Genomic DNA, 21,109 nt, shown 5'->3' on the forward strand with positions numbered 1-21,109 from the left:
CCACCCTACTCTACCACCCAAGGCAGGTGTGTGCCAGTTTTATTACAGAAATGCATACAAAGCAACCTCAGTCATGTGCTGGAAACAGTTTTACTGGGAGCTGTGCAAACAGCTAAATTTAGTTCCCGTACTAAAGGAACTTAAAGCAGGCAAGCTTCTAAATTATTCTTAATGAGACCACTGTAATGATCCCATGCCTATACCTAGATTACCTAGCTGTGATAAAGCTAAAACCCAAATATTTGGACCAAACCTTAAGCTGCATCCTCTCTTAAATTCCAAAGAGGTTGCCCAGACTTTCCATTTCTGCAAGATTTGCATGTCCTTCTGCATTCCACAGCATAAAATAAGACTAATAAATGTTTGTACCGTGCTTGTAACATGGATAGAAGTAGGAAGTCCTGATGATCTTACCAGAGAGGTCCCTTTCTTGGAAATTTCTGACCTGTTTTGTGCAAGCAAAGGAACTTGTCGTGGTTCAGACCAAACGTCTAGATGCTTTATCATCCCAGTCCTGTCCTTTGAATGGTTTTGAAGTGTGTGCATCATTTCAATGTGGCTTATTCCATTTTACAGTGCAAAGGCTGCTTAATTAATTTGCCTGCCTATGGTACTTGCAGCAGGACCAGTGGGTCACAGAGATTCTGGTCCCTTCTGTCAGACTTAGTGCCAACAAAAACCACACAGGAAATCTTTAAAAGCAGACCCAGTCAGAAGCAGATAGCTTAAACGGGGCTGGTGTTTTTGTTCCTGGTGTATCTAAAGGATGAAACAGAAATAAAAAGCAATGGTTTGCTCTTTGTAATATTGAAATGGAAGACTTTGTCTCATTGCCTGTCAGAAAAAAACTACTTCTTAAGTATCACACAAGCACAGAAAGGGAATAGTGACTTCTGAGTTTTCTGAACAACTTTTTGTGTGTGCAAAGGATGATACTAGGGAAATGTTTTAAACTATTTGTGTGGAATTATGGGGACTGAGGTTACTTTTCTTTTCATCAGAGAATCTTCCAGGTCAGCGTATTGAGTACAAGACAGCCCAATGCGGGGGGGGGGGGGGAGCTCAAATGTACTTATTTTTAGCGGGTGCTAGACAACAATATGATGCTGCTTTCATCTAAGAAGAGAAAGATGCAAGTTATGTCAACACATAGCTGGGTGTGGGCCACATGACAACCAAAACCTTTAACCTGAAATCAGGCACTGGCATAGCCAGAGCAACAATGAGTTCAAAGTGAAAGTATGACATAGAATTCTCACAGTTGGCATTTCCGAGATGTGAAGAATGCTGGTAGGAAAAATTGGAGATGGCAGAAGAGAAAATGGCCCTGCAGTCCCACTTTGATGTGTGATGCCTGAACCAGCTTCTGAAACTGTTGTCTGTAAGAACCTCACCGGGCAGCATGCATGGAACCACTCTGTACACATGCTTGTTAATTTTTTTGTTTGTATTCTGTCTTTACTCCAGGAAGCTCAAGAGAATTTCACATGGCAAGCCTAAGAAGTTTGCCTATCTTGACAGTTCGGAGTAAGTTCCAGGTTGTTGCTGGATGTGTTTTAGTTGACACGGAAGTTATACTTGTTGTATCTGAGCTCTGATTCCTCATCCACACACGCAGGTCTTCGCGGCATGTTGAACACCTGGGCAAACAAGCCAACAGCAACTTGCTCAAGCAGCAGAACGAACCTGGGTTCCTGGGGCTGCCTTTGAAGACAGTATGGAAGCTTAGATAATAGACTCATGGAGTTGGAAGAGACCCTAAGGGCCATCATGTCCAACCCCCTGCAATGCAGGAATATGCAGTTGTCCCATACGAGGATCAAACCTGCAACTATTAACAGAAACAGGAAGGCATGAATATATAACACTGGTGTACTGGCTACTAATAAGTTTCTGGCTCAATTCAAAATACTGATTTTGACGTTAAAAGTTTTATATGGCTCAGGACTCTGATGCAAAGGACTGCCACTTATATCCATATAAACCTGCATGGGGACTGCAATTGTCACCCGAGCTCCTTCTCAGTATGGAGGAGGATGAGCAGAGCATGTGTGTTTTCTCTTAATAGTCCCTCATTTTGAAACACTCTCCTCAAGAAGAACACCCATTGGCACCCGGTTAAAACTTTCATAATATCCTGGTCATATTGGACAGCTTCAATTATACTGATACAGCAACTCAATCCAGGCTTCAGGCTGCAGTTGTTTTTCTACTGACATTGCCTAGTGCTTGAATACATTTAAACTATATTTTACTGTATATTGTAAATTGCTTTAAGGTGCTTTTTAAAATTTTAGCATAAAATGATATAGTCCAAATAAATGAAATCATTACAAAGACAGCTCCACCACAGTTATGAAGCTAGAATCAAAGGCAGTGTTTGTAGTTGTGTGCCTACAGCAGCCATTGTTCACACAGAGTAAAAATTTCACTAAACCTTCCGAATATGCTATGCAAAATAAGGTTAGATGGTACATGCAATTGTAAACCTTCACAAGATGCCTGAGGGAGAAAATTTGAGCAGTCGGCTCCTGCAAGCTACCAACTAAAGACAGAAGAGGAAAATATAGCATTTAAAAGCCTGGTTAAAGATTAACACAAAAAGCTATAAGAAGGTTCTTAGGAAAGAATCAGGACAGCTGCAGCTGTATCTCAGCTACCTGCTGAGGGTTGCTAGGCAACTCAGGCCTACCACTGCCCCAAGGGCCTTTTATTTTACAATTAGGATATCTGAAGGGGCTTTTTTGTTTTTTGTTTAAAAAGGATTTTTGCTCATACTTCTTAGATGGGAATAAACATTTCTGTTTTTAAATCAAGAAAAAATCGGGAGTCAAATAGGGCCCTCTAATATTTGCTGCGTATGTGATTTTCTTATAGAACTGACACACTCTGGAAACAATGTACACTTTTTAAATTGTGACATTTTGACTCTATGGGAGGAATTATTTGCTATTTGTTTTGAACAGAACCTTAGCTCATGTCAGATATGAACCTCCAGACAATCATTAGTTTAAACTGCCTGCTATGTGTTGAAAATTTTCAGTCAATTTAAAACTGATCTGAATTGCAAATGTGACGGTAATAAGCCATTAGGGAGCAAGCTACATATCTCTTTTCTCTCACTTGCAACCATCTTCTTTAAGGGGCCTTTGGTGCATTGAAATATGAAAATGCCAGTTCAACCCTGCACATTGTCAACAAACATATAAATGGGAGGGGGGGTGAGCAAGGCTTAGTGGTGGATAAACACATCCACTTAGACTAGAACAAACTGGAAGATGCAACCACAGCAGAAGCCGTATGTGCTTTCTCTCCCAAAACAATTAGGCATGTTTCTAATAAAAATTAATCTCCATTTCTGGAATCTGACTGTAGCTAAGTTCTCCTCTCTCTTTTTTTGGAGTAAAGGCATAGTTTAGCTGAAGCATTTGGGAGGGAGTGCTCTAGAGTTCCCATTCGGAAAGCCCCATATTTGAAGGTTTTCATCCTTTTCCTATTCTAATTATTCATATACAGAAGAAATAATTCAACCGTCCATAGCATTACTGAAACAGCTATAGTCCCATCTCACAGAAGTGGAAGTTCCAGAATGTCACTTCTCATAACTTTGAATTTCACGATGTCTACAGCTGCAGCTGTGATATTGCACGTTGACTGATAAAACCAGACATCTGCTGGATTCACTCAGGATAATCATGATGCCACTGGATTTCACCTAAGACCAGGGGCAGTTCTTTCGTCATGTATAATGGAAAGTGAACCGTCAAATATGCACATGTGGGATGTTGCTGCCTAACTCCTGTGATGATGTGTAAATTCTCTGCACATGTGGAGGGGGGAGGGTGACCATGCTTGCCAGCTCATCCCCTCCTCATACCTGCACATTCACTGCATGCCCACCCACCCCAAATTCAGAAGGCCATCTGAAAGGAGACCCTATTGAGCACCTAGCTGTATATACATAGGCATTCCACCCACTGGGAACCCTGCACATCCTGGTTGCCCAGTCGGGTGGAGAGCTTATGCATGAACAGGTTTGCATGCATCAGCTCTTCTTTCCAATGCCCCATTCAACATATTGATATCAAGGTGGTGCAGCTGCCCCTCTCCTTGTGTTTGCTATACATGTACAGTCCTTATATTTTCCGAAATGCTGCAAAAGACTTATTCATCATCTCTGAAGATGTGTGCACCAAAGGACCACAGAGATATGAATTCACAAATACATAATAACTAAAACTACATGTCCAGTTCTGTATGGATTGGAGAGTGCCATACCTCAATGTAGATTCTGAACTGAGGCTGCTTTTGATCAAATCTCCCATGTAGGCATGGAGTTTATAGAATGACCTTGAGCCAGTGAATATTAGTCAATGTAACTTACTTCACAAGGTTTTTGTGATAACAAAATGGAGTAAACATAAATATGCTTCCCTAAGCTTTTTGGAGAAAAGATGGGGTACAAATGTGATAGAGCATAGTGTTCAAGAATCCCTGCTTTAGACACTACATTTTTACATCTTAGCTTTCTTCTTGAAAACAGTTGCAAGAGTTTAATGGGTCTCACACTTAAAAAAAATAAAAAATTATTGTAAACCAGCATTCAAAATTTCATTATTGTATCTTGATGCTCAAGGAAGATTACACTATATTTTGCTTCTTTTCTGGCTTCCGTGAAAATGGAAGCAAAACACAGAATAGTGTCCTGAACCTGCAAACCAACTTAATTTCTATTATTTCACCTTGGACATTCAGCTTGAACTTGAAACTTAAGTATGGTATCCTGTACTTATGTGCCATGATTCATTATAACATCTTAATAATGAAGAAAGTTTTGTTACAAATAGAATGCCACACTGTCAAGTTAACCCAATGACATCACTTTGCCTGACCAATAAATCCCCAAATCTGTTCACTGGAACTCAACAGGTTTTGTACTGTTACGCATTTGCACAGGTTTGATTACTATGAGTTCACCTAGCACCAGTTTGCCTAAAATATGTCCTAATAAGGGACCAGACATGTAAACAAAAGGTTGCTAGTATTCCCAGAAAGCTAGGAATCTGCTCTGAACTGTGCAATATAATACCTATCAAGGCCTGAATAAGAGTAATGGGTAAGCAGCTCTACAGAGGGAAGTGGTCATCTTAGGCAGACGATTTTGGGTGCCATGGAGGAAAAGAAATTTGTTACTTTTTCATTTATTGTTGTTGCATTTTTACTCCAAGGGAAAGGTGCTTTTGGGATTTCCTCTGTCAGGGATCACCCTTGGGTACTCCATAGTTTCTTCAGGGGGCCTCAGGCAGCACAACGTCTCAGACTGAGAAACCAGTCATTCAGTTTTCAAATTTGAGTGAATGTGTCGAAGCTTGGCCACCAGCAGCTCTCAGAGGTGAGCCAGCAGCTAGGAATTGAGTCTGTGACCAAGCCTGAGAATCACACCCAAGGAACACAGAAATAGTCCACAGCTAGGGAGACCTTGTTGTTGCTCCTCAGGCAAAGACCTAACCCAAGCTGAAGCCCTTCACAGCCTTTCCTCTCTGTGAAGGCCCAAGAGCCAGCCTGGATGAAAAGGCTAGTTCAGTGTCCAAGAATACTTTGCTGCCAAACTGCAGTAATGATATCTCTCTCTCTCTCTCTCTCTCTCTCTCTCTCTCTCTCTCTCTCTCTCTCACACACACACACACACACACACACACACACGACTGAAGTAGCTCCTTAACGAAAGAGTATACTCAGGAAATTTCAAGCTGGGTTTAGCTGAAATTGGGGTGTAGTTTGAGGAATAAGCTTATCTCTAGGGATAAAATGCAAGGTTAGTGTATTTCCTGTTGAGAGGGTGTTTATTTGCTTTCAAAGAGCTCTGCATGCATATTAGTAAATAAAACAAAATTCACAAAGGATACCATTGACATATTTATTTTGAAAAGTTATACCCCATGTTTCAATCAAATAACACTTAATGGGCATCACAGCATATACACAGCCCATAGACTCTTAGATCATCTCACCAATGCATATGACCAGAGCACAGGACAGCCTCAGGGATAGAAATCCATTTCCACACAAAGTGCATGCAAAATAATCCTGAGGGAAAATTTATGTATCTGTGATTCCCCTCTAGTGGGACAAGGCCCCTTCCTGTGAAAGCTCCAGAAACTCAGGATTGGTGCAAACATCTCATTCCTTCTTTCATGAGATAGTAACCACTGAGTCTGAACCTTTCTACTTTCCAATCCCCAATCCCCCCCCCCCCAATATTGCTCTAATCCAGCTCTCATAAAACAGGGAGACTGCCACTTTACATGTAACTTTTCCCCCTTCCTGACTCTCTCTCTTTCTGCTGGTGACCTTCAGATACGTTGAACTAGAGAGCCTATCAGCTCCTTTGCCCAATGGCAAGGGATGGTGGTTAAGACCAAAAATGCTGATGAGCATGCAAACACTTGTAACTGAGACTCCACATTCTGGGATTAGGAGAATGGGTTTGATATCTGACACCTGTCTTTAAAACAGGCTAGCACAACCCACTCAGTCAGGTTGTGCTCGCCTTTGTGGGCAACGAGTTGTGACACCTTGTTTCAGAATTTTGTATACAGCAGTTACCACCCTCTGGAATTCTCAGAGCTGAGCCTCTTTTCTCATTTGTTAGCACATCCCATTTACACTTCCAGAATCGCCTTTCAGGGGGGGTGAGCAGATGCAAAGGAGAATGTAGCTACTGAACTTCTAGTAACTGTGGAGAACAAGGAATTTCAGTAGATGCAGCTTGTTAGAAGGATGATAAAAGAGCAACTAGTGGGAAGTCCCTCTTCTATGCAACTATTAAAGCTACAAAAAGCCCAGCCCTCTTTTGCACCTGTTTGCCCTAAATATGACCTGGAAGATGATACCACCAGTGGGAACTGAAGCTCAAGGTACAGGAGGGATGCATCACAGAAGGCTGTAAAGAAGTACTGGGAAAGTTTTATTGTCAAGGAGCTAGATATAGAGTCTTGAGACACTAGGCACATGTTGGGTGAAGAGAAAGGAATGAACCAGGATGTTGCTGTTTTAAGAGTTAATGCCAGACATATTTTGCTGGCACATGCAATCAAACTATTCATTCACCTGGTGTATGTTCATGATAACAACAAAATACACATGCCTCCTTTTTATTCATACTATGGATTCCATTATTAGAATCAGGCTTTTCATCAGTAACTCCCACTACGTTTCACTGAAGTTCATGATCGCACATATTTACCCCTTTATCAGATTTCTATTAAAAAATAGCTTTACTCATCACAAAAGATTAGAATTAGAAAGGTGGCAAATCTGCTCCTCCAGCTTTATTATTTCCTTAAAGAGAGAAAAGGATGCTGTGAGATTAGCTCGACTGACAACTTGCTGCCTTCCTGCAGTTTTCCTATGTTAGACAAAAAACGCCACCCAGCATTTTCAATTTCTTTAAAAAAATACAAAGTGAAAAATATGACAGTCGGACTAGTTAATTAGCTGACTTGATTATGCAAATCCTTTTTTTAGATGTACAAGCCATATTTTTCTAAAGAGGCAAGTGAAGACAGGAGTTTCAGATATATCCTTAAACTTCCTTCAATACTGTCAAAATTATAATTGCACTTAGAGGAGATTAGCTGGGCTTGAAATAAAAAAATATAAAGTTTCCCTACCTTTAAAAGACAGCTGCTATGGCTGCATACATACTATACATGTAAAAAAAACCCCAAAAAAACAACAAAACATTTAAATCACATTGCTTCACCCAAAGTATTCTGGGAACTGTAGTTTACCCAATCTAGAGAGTTTAGTTTACCCAAACTAAAGGTGATGTGAATCACAGCACTGAAAAGAAGAGAAAATAATACCAATGCACAAAGAAAATAGCTGCGTACAAAACTTCACCAAAGGCAATGACTCACCTGTATCCATTGGGTTGGTTCTTGAGACTCTTCAAAATTAAAAGACCCCACACTGTCGTCCATCTGCGGTTGTGCAGACACTCCCACTGGGACATTCTGGATATACCGTATTTTTCACCCCATAGGACGCACCGGCCCATAGGGTGCACCTAGTTTTTTTGGGGGGGAAGAAAGGGAAAAAATATATTCCCCCCCAGGTGCGGGGCTGGGGCAGGGGAAGCCTGAGCTTACCCCCGACCCCAGCCCCCAGAACAGGCAACTATCCGCAAGCCTAGGGAGCCCGGCGGGAACTCCCGCGGGCTCCCCAGGCTTGCGGATAGCTTCCTGAAGCCTGGAGAGCTCTTGCTCTCCAAGCTTCAGCGAAAGCCTGCATTTGCCCCATAGGATGCACACACATTTCCCCTTCATTTTTGGAGGGGGGGAAGTGCATCCTATAGGGCGAAAAATACGGTACCTCAGGGCTTGTTCCCATAGCACTAAAAATGGTTTGGGCATCATGTGTGGATGCTGCCACTGTCAAGGCCAAATCCCATCATCCCATCAATGTGTGACTGTCATCAGAAAACACTCAGTCCACACTGAGTTCTATAGCCAGCAGCGCATGTTGAGTCGAGTCATGTGACTGCTACCAGTACTGCACTTTTCGCATATCACGGTGGCCGGAAATAAATGGGCACTTGGAATAGCATGCTAAATTCCAATCTGCATTAATTTCAGCATTGTCAGGCAGTATCAGAAAAAACATGAAGACACACACATGCTCAGTGGTAGCCGTGGACTAGGCAAGGGTGTCTATGTGAACTTTCTCATGATCCCTACAGCCACATTCTGAAACACCCCACTACTAGACAAATGAAGTATAGAAACATAGTAATAATGAGGAAAGAGGAAAATGAGGGCTTTTCAGTGGCGAGAAAGGACAGGCTGTGTCCCACTGATTTGAGACAGGGTGCTGCTTTAAACTTTTATAGCATCTGACTCCACTTGGACAGAAGATTAAGTGTTTATTATTCACTGAATTTTATCCCACCCTTCCTCCCCAAGGAGCTCAGAGTAACACACAGGATTAAATTTCACAAAATTCATTTCCATTTATCATTAATGCCACCATATCTGAATGCATAAATCTGACTATTAATTATATTTTGGTTTGCTGAATTGATTAATTGGCAGGTGCCAGGTCCTGATCATTTGGAGAGCTCTTAATTTTTTGAGTATATCCAAGTGTGTTTTTGAAATAACCTTCTCAGTCACAATGAAGAATTTGCCGTGTTTTGGGGAAATATGCCAATGCAATTCATCAGCTTTTGACAATGAGATTGCTCTGAAATGCTTCTCTCTTGTAGCTAAAAATATGGAGGGAAGAGGGAGTCATTCAACCAATCAACAATTAATTTTAAATGTGGGACCAGAATCCAATTCTGCATGGTATATGAACTTGCCTTGCACTGCAGAAAGAAATATTGCCCTGAACAACCAGATTTTTGCCTAAAGAGTCACTGAAGCCACTGAAGGCAATTTTCTCAAAACTAAATGAAATCCCTCACTTAGGAGTGCCACATTTTTAGGGCTTGGATTTCCCATTCAACTTTATTTCGCTTTTCTCCTTTTTAGAGATGCTATAGAAGCTTATACTTATGAAAGACAACAGCATTTACAAATTATAAACACAGAAATGAAAATACTGTGATTGGCAGGAGTAGATGTAGAAGCATGCTGGAAAGGATAATTTTGTGCTGTGGTGGACATCTCAGAAAACCTCAAAAAACTTAGCGTGTTTAAAGTGAGAATCAACTAGTATACACAGAAGCTTCTGACCCAGAAGTGCACCCCTTATCTCAACTAAACACACTGTTATGAGGGAGAAAAGAATATGCAGCCAGTCACCAGAATACATGTTCTTCTTGCTATACATTTATTTCTAAGGTGTGGAACTACTTCAGTTATTTTGCATTTAGTAGCTGTGGAAGCCTAAACCTCACAATCTTCTCAGTTGTGCCTATAATGAAGACTCAGATAGGTTTTCTTTAAAGGCTTAACAGGAAAAGGGTTTGCATCTGGCTAACGGATGAGATTTAATCTTTAGGTGCTAGTAGACTTTTGTCAAGTCTATCTCACTTAGCATACACAATTTCATGTTTACTGTTGTGCAATAAGTAACCTTAAGAGTAGAGGAGCCACTTCCTTTTACAGGAAATCCCTTTCTAGGCAATGCTAGTAAGCAGAACTCAAATTTTTCAACAAGAAAACTGTGTTGGTATTTAGGAAGAGATTGCCTCATGGCTAGTTAGTGATGGATAGCTCACCTTTAGCTTCCCCACAGCAGGGTGACTGTACTCACCTCTTTCTACACTTGGCTCCATTAAAGAAGAATTGTATAGGACATTGTCCATTTTAGTGGAGGCACATTATATGTGTGTGAAAGAATCTGCAGGAAGATAAACAAAACCCAACTGTCACTCCCCTTTCCCCACATCAACCATGATCAAGGAGATTTGTGATAATGTTTTTATCCTGATCCAGTCCCCCACCCCAACATGAGTTTACCAGAGGCACCTAAAAGAGAGAGCTAAATGAGGATAGGAAGGTGTGAGCTACAACTCCCCATCATCCCTGACCATTAACCATGTTGGCTGGGGCTGATGGGAGTTGGAGTCAATGACATATGCAGCGTGATAGGATCCCAGTCCCTGGATGAGACAGTTTGATCTGTCGCCTTTGGCTTTTCAGACTTTCTAACTGATCACCTCCAATATTCCACTGAGGTTGAATACTGAAGAAAGGGGTCATATTTTAAACCTATGGTGGCACTGTGGGTTAAACCACAGAGCCTAGGACTTGCCAATCAGAAGGTCGGCAGTTCGAATTTCAGCAATGGGGTGAGCTCCCGTTGCTCGGTCCCTGCTCCTGCCAACCTAGCAGTTCGAAAGCATGTCAAGTAGATAAATAGGTACCACTCCAGCGGGCAGGTAAACGGCGTTTCCATGCGCTGCTCTGGTTCACCAGAAGCGGCTTAGTCATGCTGGCCACATGACACGGAAGCTGTACTCCGGCTCCCTCGGCCAATAAAGCGAGATGAGCGCCGCAACCCCAGAGTCAGCCATGACCGGACCTCATGGTCAGGGCTCCCTTTACCTTTACTTTACGATCCATCTTAGAGCATACCTGCATATGGGGAGGGATCAGCATTAGGATCAATAGAGCCCATTTGCTTCCCTTAGTGTGTGAATCCTGCAATGGCTAGGCCATTAGTAAGAACAGAGGGCCACAGTTTCCCCATCATTGATGTAATCCATTTGCATTTCATATTCTACCAAACAAAAACTCCACCATTTCATGTGTTTAGCTCCATCACTGTCAAATGAAGCCTCTGGTAGGAGGGCTGAGATGGGAAAGGAAACACTAGGTATATTTTCTTTATGCAAAGAATAGATGTAAGGACAGATTTCTTTTTAAAGAACAAATTTTGGCAATTGTGGTTTTGGCAGTCATAGCTGGTGACTTGACACACACACCTCCTGGCAAAAAAGGCTGATGGCTTGCCCCAGAGAGGCCTAGGCACTGCTGTCTCCACACCCCTTCCTTAAGTTTTGCCTTGCCCCTCACCCCTATGTATCACACGCTGGAACAAACTGGCTCAAAATAAATCACGAAGCACCTAGAAATTGAATTATTATTCCAGCTCTACTGAAAAGTATGTGGTAAGTGCATTTTATTCCAAACCCAAGACAGAATATGAGCACTATACTAGGGCAATTCGTGGGTCTTCATTTTGAAAGAAGATGCTGCACCTATTTATACTGAGGTTCCCTGCGGTACTGAAGGCATGGAATCAAAGCATGGTCAGGGTTCTGACCAATATTAGAGTTATTCAGAGGAGGCCCATTGAAATTAATGAACCTGCGTTAGTTGTGCGCATTAACACCAGTAGGTCTACTCTGAGCTGGACTGGCACCAGATGCAACCTGCAGAAATGTGTACGCGAGCACAATGGCAGCTTTGCTGTAGGTTTAGAAGCAGAAGCAGCTTTGGGATTTGACAAACAAGGGTGTCAGATGTAAATGTGCAGGTATTTGTCTTGAGCAGGAGAGCTGACCCCGAAACAATTAATGTGCTGTGTGTGCACATACATTTATCAAGCCTCCCCAGAGGAACCCATCACTCTTCCTTAATCCTTATTTTAATCTGTAGTGTAACAACAGTGCATTTTCAGACCAACACTTCACTTTGATATTTAGTCAAAGACACATGCAAAAACCAGCATAGTCATATCAATAATAGGGTACCCAAGGTAAAAAAATTAAGCAGGAAGCCTTTTAGGGGTTAGCTTCGTCAAGTGCAAGAAGAGTTTGATACAAATGGTAGATAGAATTATATATTTTATTGGACCAGCTACTTGCTCAGAGTTTTACAAACTTGCGACTTCATTTTCTTCATGGAATCCTGGCTGAAAACAGAAGTGAGCAAAATCAGATCTTGCTATAGCCTGGGAATCAGAAAGGCTATAATCTGATTTGGGCATGATGAGTTAAGCTACCCATCTGACTGCTGCCTTCCACCATACAGACTGGTGATTTTGTGACTGGTGTATTGCACCCTTTCTCCATTACTGGCCTATAGTGCCATAGAAAGAAAGTCTAGAGGCCCTATATATAAGATGCAGTGTAGAGGGGTGGACGTTTTAGGTTCTATGTTAGATTGTAGGTTTTTAACTGGGGGGACGGGACACTAGGCATAACCCAACCAAGATTACGAACACTGAACACCTTTAATAGAATATAGTACTTTAATAATTGTGCTCACTCTAATAGTCTCCCTTATTCCTTAAGAGAGAATCAAAAAGCACAATTGCCCCTTTGCAAGAAAACAGATATGCTTGCTCTATTACAGCCTAAGTCTACTCAAATAGTTGAATTCATTTCAGATTTCTACAAGCTGAAACTATGCTGTGTAACACAGCATAATGTATTCAAGCAAGGGATTCCAATTTTTCATAACTCTGAAACCAAGCTCTAGGACAGTCCTTTGAATTAGCCTTGGAAACTTTTAAAGACTGACATTCAACTTAATTTGAAACAGTTTTGCCTCAACACATCCTGCATTGTTCCAGACTTTACATAGAGGAGGGAGGAGGGAGTAAAGAGAGATGACGCTGATGGATCTAACAACTCAAGATGGATATAGGCATGATTTCCTAAACATTATAATTGGAAACATTTCAAAACAAAACAAGCTCTCTCTCTCTCTCTCTCTCTCTCTCTCTCTCTCTCTCTCTCATTGGAACTGGGATAAAAGAAAAGTGAATCTGGGTCTCCCTGACCCCACAGTCCCGGAGTAGAGCACTTCATATCTAGACCTTTTTGAAAGACATAACAATTCATTTTATAACAATTAAAAAGGAGTACAGTGTAAAGAAATGAAGGAAGTGTGGGCCCCTGTCTTCCAAGCTCATCCCTTTCCTCCAATTTGGTAGCAGAAAAATTTGCATGCCAGTTATAAGGCCCACAATTATTTCACAGTTGATGTGGCTTTTGGAAGGGGATGACGAAAATATCCAGGCCAATGTCCCTTCACTGCTTTATCTTCCTTTCCCATAGCGCTCTGCTCTTCGCTCTCCCATTGCTGGAAAACTACATGCCGTAGATACTAGTATGCCACTTATTTTCTCACGTGATTGGCAAAAAAAAACCTAAGAAACTTTGGGACATAGTTCTAATATATGCTGCCCTAGAAAAGCAACTAAACTCTTGCCCATCCAAGGTGATGAAGGGAGTTGATCTCTGCTGAAGTGGTGTTTTCAAGAACCACCCATCAGCCACCTGGTGGTGCCTGGTGAAAATTTTCCAAATGCAGCCAATTGCTGCCCAAGCTGGGATTGCAGCTGGTGCCAGTTAGCTGGTGGGCAGGGCTTGCAAAGTCTTTGTGACATCAGAGGAGGGAGGCCCCGCCTACCTATCTGATCTGCACTTCCTGGATGAATAAACAGACTAAAACACAGTTATCCTTCAGATTTCAGACTTCTCCAAGTTCTGTGGTGCATTTTTCATCTCAAAGACCATACCAAAATGTGTACAAAGAAATAGAGATTTTAGAATAACATACGTTTAAAAAAATGTGGCTTTGGTGAGAAAATATTTCAAAAATATGCCCTGAAAGATGAATTTTCACACAGATCTTATTTTGTAAGGGAAGCAGATTAATACAGAAATGGGATAAAAATGACTTATGAATAAACTCATGTGATACCAACGTATTCAGGAAATAGACTGAGCCATCATTGGTCTCAGCTCAGCTGTGCATAAAACACTTCATCTGAATATATGCACACAAGCAAGTATTTGAATGGAAGCCCCGCTGACGTGAATTCCCCTTACGTGAGGCCCTCCCTTTCAGTGTCTTATTATAACTGCTATTTTTATCCTTCTATCCTCTTTAGCTTTCTTTTTCAAAATGCCACCCCTTCTAGGTCACCTTTAGTGTCAATGGCCCTTTGTCATTCATTTGCGTACTTTCATAGGAGAAAGATGTAGGTGACTGATTTCCATCTCAGGCTTTAATCCTCATCTCTCACTGTCCCCTTTGATTTCTGGCAGGGCTCCTGGCTGCTCCTGCACCATCAGCTTTGCTTGAAGGCATGGTTTTTCTTTTGCAAAGCTGGCTTGGCAGCTCAGTAGCTCCTGAAGGACATTTCTACCTGATAAATAAGGGCGTACCACTGGATTTTTACAGACCTTTTGCATTCTACTTATTGGATTTTTAATTCCAACTGGCCTCACTTTTGTTTCCCACACTATAAGTATACCTGTACACACCCACCCACCCATGCTTCCATCTTCTAGCATGAGTAAGCATTAGGCCCTGAGAGAGGGCATTGCTCCTAGTCCCTGCCTCTTCAACACATCCCCATTTAAAATGGATGCATGTTTAGCTTCCTGAGCCTTTGGGATGAGCTCCTGCAAAATAAAAGCAAGCATGAAGAAAATGCACTTCTGGTCAAGAAAGTTTCCACATGGAGTGCAAGTTCCCCCAGGCTAACCACTGTGGGGAGGCACTGGTAAAATCTTTGGTGATGCTGAAATTCTCAGATAGCAATTCCTGCTCAAATTGTTGCACAAAAAATCCCTGCTAACCACTCCTGCCTAAACAGTAGCAGCTAACCAGAGTCAAATTTTCTTCTTCTTCATTTGCAGTGCATACTGGTTGTGTGTGGTTTACCATGGCAGCCAGCACACACCAGTAACAAGCTGGCTAGTAATAAGCAAGATAATACCTATAGGCTTTCATCAACCATCTTGAAAGCATGCTTACTTACTCCACCCGGAAAAGAAAACAATACACCACCTGATGTTATGCACTCCAAAAACCTTAAATTAAAAACTTCACAACTTCAGTACTTTAGTCAATGTCAGAGTATATTATGTGTCTTTTGATTGCAATGTAAGACCTATATTCAGACTGTGCCTGAAGTAGAAGCTCTACCACTTCATCTTTGTCATTTCTCATCAGTTTGTGAGAACACACCAGCAGCCCAGCCACTTCATCTGCTCTGAAAAACACTTCTATAAATCCCAACCACATAGTTTTGGCAAATTCTGTCCCTTCCACTCCTCAAACTGTGAATTGGCGTTGAGATCAGCAGTCGTGTGTGTGTGTGTGTGTGTGTGTGTGTGTGTGTGTTTGGGGGGGGGTTAAATTAACATTTTGCAGGAGTTGCCATTCACATTTGTAAAGAAAGTCTTGAAAACCCAGCTCAACTGTCAGCAATGGAAACATTTGAGCATGGTGACTGTTTGCAAGAGTTAGCTTACTAACAAATACTGGTTTTCAAAGAGTGGCAATTTATTGCACATTTTATTTCCTCTTCTTGTTCTTGAAAAGTAACTAATTGCATGAGCCCAATGTAAATCATACTGGGTTTCAGACACTGTGGTCCAATTCACTGGGCAAGTGGCAGAGCAGGAAAACACAGGCAAAAGCTTTTCCTGCTAGTATAAAAGCATTTTAACCATTTTAACCATTTCTAAAAAACCATTAAATATCGCCTATATATATATATATATATATATATATGCAATGAGATTTCACCACCAGAATTTCCAAGACTGAAATATGAGGGAGTGGGACCATTGCTCAGTAGACTAACATACAGAAGATACCAGGCTCAAACTCTGGCATCTCCCAGGACTGAACCCAGTCTGAAAGGATGGAAAGCAACTGCCTATCAGTTTGTGCTAGACGGAACAAGAATGGACTGATTTGAATTAAAGCAACTTTCCAAGCTTGCTAAGATTTTGCATTCACCCTGTAGAAAAGATAATTAAAATGTCCACATACCTAAGCTTTAAGTTATTATCCACTCCATCACAATGCCAACAGATGTCCTTTGTTTTCAGAGAGATCTTCTATTTTTAAAGCCTATTCCTTAATCATGAACATTACAGAGGCTTCAAAAGCAATGTACCCTATACTTCAACACACTGGAGTTCCATATTTGTTACGTCTATGGACTAACTTTCCTTTTCCATAGTGAAACACAAGATCTTATTTAAATGGACACAGGTTTCCTTAGTTAGTGGGCCTAAGTAAAATCAACGTGTAGCTACGCTCCAAAGAATTAGAGAGCTGGAGCTCTTCTTGGAAGCAACAGAGCACACTGTCTCCACCAAGGAGGAGATGACACTATTTGCAGATGACACCAAACTGGGAGGGGTGGCTAACACCCCAGAGGACAGGATCACACTTCAAAACGACCTTGACAGATTAGAGAACTGGGCTAAAACAAACAAGATGAATTTTAACAGGGAGAAATGTAAAGTATTGCACTTGGGCAAAAAAAATGAGAGGCACAAATACAAGATGGGTGACACCTGCTTGAGAGCAGTACATGTGAAAAGGATCTAGGAGTCTTGGTTGACCACAAACTTGACATGAGCCAACAGTGTGACACGGCAGCTAAAAAAGCCAATGCAATTCTGGGCTGCATCAATAGGAGTATAGCATCTAGATCAAGGGAAGTAATAGTGCCACTGTATTCTGCTCTGGTCAGACCTCACCTGGAGTACTGTGTCCAGTTCTGGGCACCACAGTTCAAGAAGGACACTGACAAACTGGAACGTGTCCAGAGGAGGGCAACCAAAATGGTCAAAGGCCTGGAAACGAAGACTTATGAGGAACGGCTAAGGGAGCTGGGCATGTTTAGCCTGGAGAAGAGGACGTTAAGGGGTGATATGATAGCCATGTTCAAATATATAAAAGGATGTCACATAGAGGAGGGAGAAAGGTTGTTTTCTGCTGCTCCAGAGAAGCGGACACCGAGCAATGGATCCAAACTACAAGAAAGAAGATTCAACCTAAACATTAGGAAGAACTTCCTGACAGTAAGAGCTGTTCGACAGTGGAATTTGCTGCCAAGGAGTGTGGTGGAGTCTCCTTCTTTGGAGGTCTTTAAGCAGAGGCTTGACAACCATATGTCAGGAGTGCTCTGATGGTGTTTCCTGCTTGGCAGGGGGTTGGACTCGATGGCCCTTGTGGTCTCTTCCAACTCTATGATTCTATGATTCTATGAAATATATATTTCCTACAACTTTACTATATAAAGCACTGTCATCCCCAGCTAACAAAAGCCAGACACAAACAAGGAGCTCCTGAGAAGACTCTGGTGCCTCTCCAAGGAGTTTCAGTATCCTTGAGGAATCATCACCCTATGACATCTGACTGGAATGATTAGGTACACTCGTAAGCACTCTTAGGCATTTGTCTTCTCTATTCAGCTATGGATTGGGACCACATGAGACCTCCATGGTTTAAGCGCTTCCAAAAAAGATCTTTATTAAGCTAATTTCTTAGAATCTTAGCCACAATATAAAAAAAACCAACATATTTTGAGAAATTAATTAGGAAAAACACCTATTGTCAAACATACATAAATTGCACTTGAAATATGGTAAAAGATAAAGGTTAAATCCAGTCAAAGGTGACTATGGGGTTGCAGTGCTCATCTCGCTTTCAGGCCAAGGGAGCCAGCGTTTGTCCACAGACAGCTTTCCGGGTCATGTGGCCAGCATGACTAAACCGCTTCTGGCATAATGGAACACCGTGGTGAAACCAGAGCGCACGGAAATGCCGTTTACCTTCCCGCCACAGTGGTACCTATTTATCTACTTGCACCAGTGTGCTTTTGAACTGCTAGGTTGGCAGGATCTGGGACAGAGCAACAGGAGCTCACCTTGTTGTGGGGATTTGAACGCCCAACCTTCTGATCAGCAAGCTCAAGAGGCTCAGTGGTTTAGACCACAGCGCCACCCGTATCCCTATGATATGGAAGCTGACCAAGTGAAGGGATTTATGATTATGTGGGTACAGAATACAGGACAAAATATACCACTTGAAGTATGGGGAAACACACATGAAGAGAAAAATGCTATAAAGTGATGGCAAGGTGGCATATGATAATAAGCAAAATAAATAGAAACTACCCACACATACTGGAAATGACAGAAAGAGAGAAAGAGTCACTATCATATATGGCAGCAATTCCAGTTACCAAGGATATATAGTAGAGTAGACCACCAATTTATGCACATGTAACTTGTGCACATTCAGCTTTACACACATAGCAAAAATAAAGATAAAAAATAAAGGGGGGCCTTTGACAATCCCACCCACTATTGTACCCAATGTGTTTTGACTATGCATGATTTTGGCTTTATGTGTTATCCTTGAAATGTAACCTCCGCATAAGTTGCATGTATACTGTACTGGAAAAAGATAAATTACCTAATATCAAAAATTCTAGGTTATAATGTTCCATGAGACCCAGTACAGTTATACCTTGGATCCCAAATGCCTTGGTACTCAGACGTTTTGGCTCCTGAACACCACAAACCTGGACGTGAGTGTTCCGGTTTGCGAACGTTCTTTGGAACCTGAATGTCCAGTGAGGCTTCCATGGCTTCCGATCGGCTGCAGAAGCTGTGCTTTGGTTTCTGAATGTTTTGGAAGTCGAATGGATTTCCATAACAGATTCCGTTCAACTTCCGAGATACGACTACATTCTCTCTCTCTCATTCTCTCTCTCTCTCTCTCTCTCTCTCTCTCTCTCTCTCTCTCTCTAATTATATGAATAGTGCTGTAAGGCAGGAACATAAAGAGTTAGTTCCTACCTGCCTAGCAAGCCAATGCAGATCCTAAATGCTAGTCTAGTGTGTCAAGGGAAAAGGCCTTCTTCTGCACCAGATGCATCTTCTAGACACTCAGCAAGACCATTATTCAAAACTGTTGTAGACATAAGAATCTGAACCACTTTTTAATAGATATATGTGTGCACATATGTGCAAACATGTGTACACACGTACACATGCCAGTTACTGAGAAATTACTTCCCTTTTTGGAAGTGTGAATTCTAAAACAGGTTCAGCCAGCGGAAACTGTACATGCAATAGTGGTTTCCTAAAATGGCAGTCAGCAAGAAGAGCAACATGTCTAAACATACCACAGCAGGTCTGATTTATGTAAACATTCATGTAACAGTTTAACCATTTAACATCTCCTTGGTTGGAAGAAAGCCACTATGAGAGTAAATAGGCCACAGGTGACACTGAGTGTTATTGGCTATTCTAGTTCTCTGTGGGGATATTTGGGAAATAATCAGATAAGGCGATTCTGGATTTCACCAGATCATTCTTTGGTGCAAAGATGAGAGAGCTGAAAAGTCCAATCAGATCCCTTTTTCTGTGGCATAAGCCCAGTTTAGATAATATAGGGATGTAAATCACTGCCATGACTTCTTCATGGCCTGGAACTGACAGTAGCAGGCGCAGAGAGCCTCTATGTGTCTGGGCTGATTCACATTAAGTTCACACAATGAGCTGCTGCCAAAACAGACAGACTGCAGGAGTATTTGCACCACTTCTGCTCCCCAACCCTAGACATTTCCCCGGAGAAACTGGTACTCTTCACTACACATCCTGGGAGGCGAAAGCCGCTATTGGGAAAGGGCGGTGTTACAAAGATAATTAGATTTTACACACATATGTGTTTCGTTTTACAAATATTTGCATTGTTTTTTAGATCACTTGGAAGAAATACTGAGCGACTGACGATAGGCAGATCAATGCCAAGTAGGGTCACTGGGTAGGAAAGTGGCAGATTTTTTTAAACGCAAAAGGGGTGTCTTTCTTTTTTCTTTCACCCTAGCTGATTTCAATTTTGAAACATAATCCCCATTGATATCAAGGTGGGGCAGATGATGGGCCCAATCATGGGGCCTCAAGTGACCAATGGCATTTTGGATCCGCAGGACCCAAAGCCTTCTGTCCTGTTTCTGTCCCACAGCAGGAATGCCCTGTTTTGGTGCTGAACGACAGCTAGCACCACCAAAGGACACCAACAGTGGTAGATCCATTCCATGCTCATGGGAGCTTTCCCTGGCTGTAGTAGGAGTCTCTGCAATGGGTGTTTTCCTCTCAACAGGTAAGGCTTCTTTCTGTTGGTGGAGGAACATCTCCCTCCCATGCAAGCCTTCCTCCAGGCAGCATCTCTGTGGATTATAATTGTTCTGTTACTGACTAAATAACAGATGGGTAGGAAGACAAAAATCATCTCCTTCTATTTTGTACATCAATAGTATTTTTGTACTGGTCTCCTTCTATTTTTTGATTTAGCCAACGGGAGGTGGAACGACAAGATGAAAAATAATGTAATGGAAGAAACCTACTTTATTTCAGTGAGAAATCTCAGAACCCAAGATGGTTTTCCCAGTATGGGCGATTTAAGCACCTCGACCTCTTTAGATAATGCATCAAAAATGAGACTGTGCATATAAGCTTGGAATGGCAAGCGCTGGGTGCAATGCCCTGGGTGCATATAAGCATCTCTACTCCTGGCAACTTAGTGGTGCAAAAAGAAAAGAAAAAGAAGTGGCCCACATACTTTTCGTACCATCGCTTCATAATGCTAGTGCCTAATATTAAGAAAACTTTGGGTGCTGAGCCTTTAAACTATATGTTTTAAATTTATTTTGTATTGCATAAACCTATTTTATAATGCCACCGTGCTTCCATTTATTGTTTGCTTTCATTTTCATTTAGAGTGCTGGCTTAAGAGAAAAGAAGCCTCTATTTATTTATTTATTTATTTATTTATTTATTTATTTATTTCCCTTTAGGAGAGACTGTCAAGAAAAACCT

The 21,109-nt window shown here is 41.7% G+C and overlaps 1 long non-coding RNA gene across 14 annotated transcripts in view; it reads right to left on the reverse strand.

Annotated features, from left to right (window-relative positions):
* Window positions 1-21,109, reverse strand: part of LOC310848256 — a 388,509-nt gene that overhangs the window by 93,912 nt on the left and 273,488 nt on the right. Inside the window, exon 5 of one of the 14 annotated variants that reach the window (XR_014566230.1) lies at window positions 1,260-1,640. The exons of 12 other annotated variants lie outside the window; for them this stretch is intronic. This is a non-coding gene — a long non-coding RNA (uncharacterized lncRNA). Of the gene's footprint in view, window positions 1-414; window positions 1,641-21,109 lie in introns of those variants that run through there. One more of the 14 variants, XR_014566231.1, reaches the window with a different exon arrangement.

The sequence above is a fragment of the Podarcis gaigeae genome (assembly GCF_964106915.1).
Source record: "Podarcis gaigeae genome assembly, chromosome: 7".
Classification (NCBI taxonomy): domain Eukaryota; kingdom Metazoa; phylum Chordata; class Lepidosauria; order Squamata; family Lacertidae; genus Podarcis; species Podarcis gaigeae.